This window comes from Atta colombica, unplaced genomic scaffold (assembly GCF_001594045.1).
Source record: "Atta colombica isolate Treedump-2 unplaced genomic scaffold, Acol1.0 scaffold23, whole genome shotgun sequence".
Taxonomy (NCBI): domain Eukaryota; kingdom Metazoa; phylum Arthropoda; class Insecta; order Hymenoptera; family Formicidae; genus Atta; species Atta colombica.
Window position 1 is genome coordinate 108,942 of NW_017259327.1, and position 8,052 is coordinate 116,993.

Consider the following 8,052-nt stretch of genomic DNA (forward strand, 5'->3'; position numbering starts at 1 on the left):
TGAATTTTTTTAGCAAGCAAAATGTCTAAAATCGACGTATAGAACAATTTTAAGATATCTTTAAGAGAGTTCTTCAAAGTGTTTTATAAAGAACCCTGAAAGATATCTTAAAATTGTCTTATACAATTTTATCCGTTTATTCGGCAATTTTTAGAAATTAATATCTCATTAACTTGTGAAAATTGCAAGTTGATAGAGGAATTTTCGACTTAATTTTTTAATAGGAATATCACTGTATGATTAGGACGATATTTCAGATATACCCTGTATATATATGTATATATATATATATATATACATGTGTGTATATATACATATATATATATACATACTCACACACGCACACCCACATACTATATACATGTACGCGCATTTAACGTACATATTTATGTTATCATATATGAACTAGATATATATGATGTATTGTTACATTTTATATATTTACATTATTTGTGTCAATTGTATGCAATATATAGTATCCAGATAGTCAAGCGAGATTTAGCATATGGAACAAATTGATGTATTGCATGTATTGTATCAACTTGTCGACAATTTGCTGTCATTGGAATCTAATGTGAACTGAGTTAGCATTAGGAGGACAAGTAGATTTCATAAGTTTACGAAATGGTAAGAGTATACATTGAGAAATAATAAACTCGTCACATTGACAGCAAACTGACATGTCATGCACGTATGATGACAACTTGCCAGTTTGCCGAATTTTAAGAAAGACTTTACGTGGCATCAGAACAACAGACAGTTTGTGGAAACATCTTGGCTTTAGTAGTTTGATGAAATGCGGAATAAGTGACAGCAAAATGGCAACATATTGCCCTTATTTGGCTATCTAGGTATAAGTAATGTATTAATATGTTAATATTATATACATTAAGATTTCTTCAAGTATCAAGAAGATGAAAAAAATAAAATTGGACGAAAAAGTAGACAAGCAAAAAAACAAACTTTATAAAATAAAGAAAAGTAGCTTGTTTTTTTGCAACGAAAAACAAATTTAGAACAAATTTCTGAATGCCCAGTTAATGTCGCGATCATCACATAGTCAAGAATTAACATAATACAATAATATATCATTCAGGAAACTTTACTAATTATTGTTAATAAGGAAAGAGAAAAGTTAATGCGACTATTTAATTTAAGTATTTCATTGTTTGCAGATAATGTATGTACAGTGTATAAAAAATTATTATAAAAAACAAATATGCAATACAACGTTATCTAATGCAATTAAAGAAATTCTTCTTAATGAGCTTTGTGAACTGAATATAATAATTATGTATTTTTGTTGCACATTATTAAAAAAGGGAAAAGTTCCTACACAGGCTTATTGGAATGCTATGTTTTTAGATAATATACCCGAAGTCATAAAAAATTTAAATGAAATAGAACAAAAGCTTTTGTCAAGAATTATTCCATTTATAAAAATTATTAAATTAGGTGGACGTTTCGGACAATTAGGTTTTCGAGGGCAAGTAGTTTTATTTGCGCAAGATACAATATAAAAGAAATATCAGAGCAATTATCATTAGCAGTTGCAGAAATATCAGAACAATTATCATTAGCATTGCAAGAATGGACATGGTTATTATCTGTGAACAGCTTCAAAATGTTGAACAATATCGACAATTTCAAGTGAATGTACAAAATTTATCAGATGCTTTATTATGGTTGGTTCAAAATAATCCATTATATCGAAATGTTAATATTGATTTGTTAATATTGATACTGTTAATTTTGACATTTCAAAAATATGTCAACTAATTGTAACACAACGAGATAATTGTAATTCTGAAAATGTACATAATTCTGTTATATTACAAATACAGAGATCAAATAACGCAAATTTAATTGAAATATCTGATAATAGAGCGATAATTAGAGGTTCTATGCACTAAAGTCAACATATATTTTCTGATTTTACAAGAGGAAGACAATGTACTGCAAATGCAGCAGTGGCTATACCTATGTGTTATTACATCATCTTCTAACTTGGACAAAAAATCTTATTGATACAATTTTATTAATAGGCGATACATTATATATAAAAAGTTTGTCAAGACATAGTGAATCTTATTTTGCTGAGATCAATAGAGTTTTTTTATCAGTTGATGAATTTTGTACTTGAAATTTTTAGAAATATTATAATTACATATACTCACAATGAAAATATATATGGGCATTTATATAATGATAACAGCATAGAAGAAATTTCCAAATTTAAAAAATGCTTTACATATTTTTTTTCAAAATCATACTTATGGTAGATTAATTGCTAATGGAATTTCTGTTGCTATATTTAGATATGACAATACTTTTTGGATTTTTTATTCACATTCCAGAGAACTAAATGGTAGACCGGCAAAAGAAATGGTACATACAGCATGTCTTATTAGATTTTCTTTTTTAGAAATACAATGTATAGAATATTAAAAAGCACTATAGTCAAAGTCTTCAGAAAATATATTTAGTGATCAATATATTATACTATAATATCTATTTGTCCTTGTATACAATATGTCACGAGTGCTAATTGCACAAGTGATAATTGTGCTACGAAATATAAATGATTAAAATAAAAACGATTAAAATAAATGATTACCGAAACCGATTTATTAAATATATTCAAGGTTACTTTAAAGTTAATATAAAAGTTTTATTTAGTTAATATAAAAGAAGACCCTGAGCGAATATAAATTGTAAACTTAAGACACGGAAGCTGTTCTCGCCCGATACGTGGAATGCTGATGGGCCAACACGGAACATTCAAGGATGACCTGAAAATCCCTAAGTATAAGCCCGTCCGCGGACGCAATCGTCAGTCAGAAATTTAAGGAAACTTGTCGCGTTACTCTGCCCCGTCATTTAAACGAATTTGAACAGTATCTACCGCAACGTGAAAGTGCTAAGGGGAAGTGTAACGAAATAACCACTGTTGTTATGTGTAAAGTTAAATATATTATATTTTAAAAACTATAAAGTTACTATTCAATAAACTCCCGAAGTCCTCTGTGGATTCTGAACCGTACCGTGAAATACCGGCACAACAAATTGGTGGCAACTGTAAGATCCACACACTTGACTCAGGACCCGAGAGCGACGATAGCAGCAACAGTGTGTGTGTCTGTAAAGAGAGTGGATCAGTTAAAACAAGAAAAAAGCTTGATTTTCATTCAAAGCGAGCATCTGATATAACAGCCGATGACCAGGACGCAGATAACACCGTAACCCGAGAGGCGCGATCTATCACACGGATTCAGCATACGTCAGGCAACAAACAGCGAACAAGTAACATGCGATTAAACCCTTTAATATAAGTCCAAAAAACCTTATTGTAATCATTGTAAACAAATAAATGTTCGGAATCAAAAATCACGACAGGCATAGCGCTCCAATATCTTCGCGAATATACAGCCTGTACTAGGGCATCCTAGCCTGTACTAGGGCATCCTAGCCAAATCCTGTGCGGATTGTCGAAGAAGTCGTGCGAGATATACGCGACAATGCACGCCGTGTGTTGGAACCGCGATATTCAAGCGATAGCGTATCTAATTCCCGAACCTCATCTGAATATTGTTATCGAGCGTGTATTTCCATTCGTGGATTTAGATCACAGTTTACTAGCTGATAATAAGATAGAACAACGAGAACCCTCGTTAATTTCATATGAGAGTAATTTATTTGTAAACGCACTAATTCGATACCGGGAGATATGGCGATGCATCAACCGTCAACCTCGCGCAAGAATGGTGAGATTGCGAACAATCCGCCGATAGCGAACGCAGAAATAGAAGCAGAAATAGGTCATCTCAGAGATACTATAGGAGAATGCGCATGCGAAGCATCAATTCAAAGTAGGCAAGGAAATATTAGATAGAATGATGGAAGCAACGGGATTGCAAAATAGAATGAGCAGAATGGAAATTGCAAATTACGATCGCGAAAACTTCCGACTAACGTACCCCCACGATAGATAAACATCACGGACGGACGCAGGATGACGTGCGGGAAGCAAGAAATCGATTCGTGGGATATTTAAAATTAAAAGATACATGGAGTTTGATACCGGAAATAGATGGACATTCGCGTCAGAACATGCAAGAATTCATAAGCGCTAGTATCTATGCGATGGAAAAGATCAACTTCGCAGAAAAATCAGCTTTATTAGAAGAAATATTAAACACGAAATTGAAAGGAAGATTCTATTCTTCTATTAGATTTGCAAATGTGGCAGACTTCGAACAATTACGGCGAGAGATAGAAACTAATTACTTAGAAAATCGAGGAACATCATACCTACAATTATATTTTAACGCTTTAAAACAAAAGCCAGGCGAAAACGCTCACATTTATGGATGATGCATGAATACTTTAGCAATGGAGTCATAAGAGTCGTTGATCGAGAAACGAGAAAATACAAGTAAGTAGAAGCGAATCATTTTGGAAATAATTCAGGATCAAGTTTTATTAAATTTCGAACTGGAACTGCACGAAGATATTAAACTAATGGTACAAAAATATTCAAGCTTGCAAGAAGCTATCAATGTAGCAAGCGCAGAAGAACGCGTAAAAGGACCTACCCCACGAGCGAATAATAATGATCGCAATAAATATGATCGAAGCCAAAACTCAAAAAATTCGAGTGTACAGTGCAGCAAATGCGGAAAAGTAAGCCATTATGGGCGAGACTATCGATCAAACTGTTACGCTAACAGATTTTCATTGCTCCGAGCCGATAAACCAGCAAGTATAAATGCCATCAAGAAATTTTGCACATATTACAAGAAAGCAGGACATAAAAGAAACGAGCGCTGAACAGATGGCCCGACAAGGAGTCGAAACAATACAATCTCGCGAAGCGAAACACCAATCGTAAAACAAAACGTGTAAACATTGCAGAAATAAGACGAAACAAGCGACAAAGCGAGAGCGAAGAATTCTCATATGCTAGCAGCGAAGAAGAAAAGGAGAAAAGGAGGACGCGAAAAACACGAGCCGCTAGTGAGTATCAAATTGACCGGGAAATATGCGAATACCGGCCTTAGACTCGTAATACTACCGATCAAGGAAATGAAAAAGATTGGATAAATCTACTATTAGATATAGGAGCTACACTTACTTTAATTAAAGTAGAAAACCTAGTAGGAAAAGGCGAGACACTTATACGAGAAAAGCCAATGGCCCATGAGCCCTGACAGGCCACCAAGTAAAGACAATCGGAAAAATAAGAGTCACAGTGCGACAAAGAAATGTAACATACTATACATGTCGTGAAAGAAAATTTCCCTGTCGATTATGAAGGAATCCTCGAAATGGATTTTTTACAAAAGCACAGAATTAGAAGCGATCAGAAAAACTATTTGCAAATTGGGATAACTTTGAAACTCCACCAGTACAGGAAAATAACGCTGACCTCTCCGCAGTGAAACGATAGTGCGAGCGATCACAGATAAAAACCATGTGGGAATAGTCAAATCAGAGGAAACTAGATCAGAAATATTTATCGAGAATTATCTAGTAGCATCCGACGAATAGACGTGCCCAATCAGCATGTTAAATACTACGGGAGAAATAATTACGCCACTCGTACACACAATAAAAAAGTTGAGTACGGGTGACTGAGAAAACGTACACACACACACACACACACACACACACACACACACACACACACTGCAGAAGACAGATAACGAAAGCGGCACACTAACATTAGCGCGGTACGAGCGATGAAAACAGATAAGAACATCTAAACAAGGAAGAAAAGAAAATCATCGAGCAAATATGCGAGAATTTTAATAACATTTTTCACTTAGAAGGAGATATATTAACGCTCACAACAGCGGTAGCGCATGGAATTAATACGCGCACCGATAATGCACCTGTAAATGTGCGACCTTATCGGTTGCCGGAAAAACATAAGGAAGAAGTGAATCAACAAATAAAGAAAATGTTACAAGACGATATTATTAATCATAGTACGAGTTAGTGGAACGCATCACTACTGTCGTTCCAAAAAAGAGCGACGCTTAGAGAAGTGATAGATTTCAGGAAACTGAACGAATTAACAATAAGCTCATTTCTTCTACCAAACAATCGACATTTTAGATCAGTTAGGAAACGCCGAATATTTCTCTCATTGAATTTAGTATCGGGATATCATCAAATTTCTATGAGTAAGAACACAAAAATAAAACTGCCTGCTCTATCTCGCACAGACATTATGAATTTAATCGAATGCCGGGTTAAGAAATGCGACGTTTCAAAGATTTATGAACGCAATATTAGCGAGAATACAAGGTTTGAGATGCCTCGTGTACTTAGATGATATAGTTATTAACGGATTGAGCCTAGAGGAACACAATAAGCAACCTCTTGTCGAGGTAATGCAACGAGGTAATGCTACGCAAATATAATTTGAAACTACAACCAAACAAGTGCGAGTTCTTACGAAAGGAAATAATATATTTCGGACATAAATAACCAAGGAAGGAATACGTCCAGATTCGAGTAAATTAAGGATTTTCCTTGTAATTGATTGTAACGGATTTTCCTATGCCGAAAAAAATTAAAGATATACAATCGTTTGTCAGATTAACCGGATACTACAGGAAATTCATCGAAATTTTTTAAAAATTGCAATCTCTAACAAGCTTGACTAAAAAGGGAGTTACATTCAACTGAACGCATTCGAATTATTAAAAGTGAAGCTCACAATAGCACTTATATTAAGTTACCCGGATTTCACTGAATTCCTGGTAACTATTGACGCATCGGACTTTTGCAATTGGAATCGTACTATCACAAGACTTCATAGATCAAGATCCTCCGATTGCTTACGCGAGAATATTAAATAAAGCCGAAATTATAACACTATGGAGAAAGAATTGTTAGCGATAGTCTGGGCTGTCAAATATTTTCGTCCATATCTATACGGTACGACTTTTACTATCATAATCGATCATAGACCATTAGTCTTTTTAATGTAAATGATCCAGGCTCGAGATTAATGCCCTGGAGATTGAAATTAAAAGAGTATGATTATAAGATCATATATAAGGCTGGTAAGAGTAATACTAACGCAGATGCTCTGAGTCGAAATCCGATCCGGAACGACAAACGCATGCATAATGTTTAGTCAAAAGAGAAGAAAGATAACAACAAAGAAGATAAGGATGGCATCACAAAAGAATATACGGAGGAAGAGAAACAGCAAATACTATATGAATATCATGATGCATCTGCAGGGGGGCATCAAGGAGTATTACGAATAAAAAAAATAAGATTGCTAACTGGCGTGGCATCACGAAGGATGTCGAAAACTATATTAGTAAATGCGAATTCTGTCAGAAAAATAAATTAAGTCAGAAGATAAAATGTCTCTCATATTAACGGATACATCTGAAAAACCCTTCGAAAAGTACGGCCTTGATGTAATAGGGCCACTATTAAGAATGAAGGAAATAAATATATCTTGATGACTTTTCAAGATAGCCTGACGAAATTCAGCAAAATGATACCAGTCGAAAATCAAGAGGCATCAATGATTGTCAAAGCATTTGTCATAAAAATAATGGAGCATGGAATATCCGAAAAGATCCTTACGGATCAAGGTACTAATTTCACGAGTGAATTATTTAAGAATGTTTGTAAATTTTGAAGATTGAGAAGATAGATAGACAACGGCGTATCATCCCGAGAGTAATGGGGCGTTAGAGCGTTCATACCGAACTCTCGCGGAATATTTACGACATTATATAAACGACGAACAGACGAATTGGGACGAATGGCTACTCTATGTTCGCCTATAATCTATCCCGCACACCGCCATAGGATATACTCCATTCGAATTTATATACGGTCATCTAGCAACAATATCAACCGCGCTATTACAACCTCCAAAACCGACTTACGATGATTAGAACGTGCACGAATTGAGAGAAAATTCGCGCAACGAATCAGGCGGCAAGAGAGAATGTAAAACAAGCCAAAATTCAGGCTAAGAAACAATATGACTAAACAAGTTGCGGAAAAACCTTT